Below are 543 nucleotides of genomic sequence, written 5' to 3'. Positions count from 1 at the left end.
CTGCGCCGAGAACGCCCCGCTGTTGCGCGCCCCCTGCTGGCCGGAGGACCGCACCTGCACCGCCCCCGCTCCTGCACCGCCCCCGCTCCCGCACCGCCCCCGCTCCCGCACCGCCCCTGCTCCCGCGTCCTTCTCTCCCGCCAAGAGGTGTCGCGGTGGCGCAAGGTTACGACATTTCAGACTCGGGGAAGCCTAGCAGTGACCGCAGGTGGGGAGGAGGAGGACTGGTGCAGGGCTGCAAAGTTCCACTTCAGAACCATTCATCAGTGTGCACAAAGCTGAAGATAAATCACAGTAGGAGACATGAATGGGGAAACGGCTGCAGAAGAAACGGCCAGGAGCGCTGAATTAAGTGTAGGACTAAGGAAACCATGGATATGAAGTTAGGGTTACAGGAAAGACGTACAAGTTATAAAGCCTCACAATTTAAGAATGATATGACAAAAGTTGGGAGGAAAGAGAAAATGGGATTCCGAGTCAATATGATTTTCACATCTATATTTGAAGCCGTATACAACCCCTGTGTCCCTGTCCTTTGAGGCA

The sequence above is a fragment of the Kogia breviceps genome, chromosome 3 (assembly GCF_026419965.1).
Source record: "Kogia breviceps isolate mKogBre1 chromosome 3, mKogBre1 haplotype 1, whole genome shotgun sequence".
In the NCBI taxonomy this organism is placed as follows: Eukaryota; Metazoa; Chordata; class Mammalia; order Artiodactyla; family Physeteridae; genus Kogia; species Kogia breviceps.
The sequence above is the reverse complement of the archived record's forward strand: the minus strand, read 5'-3'. Positions refer to the sequence as shown.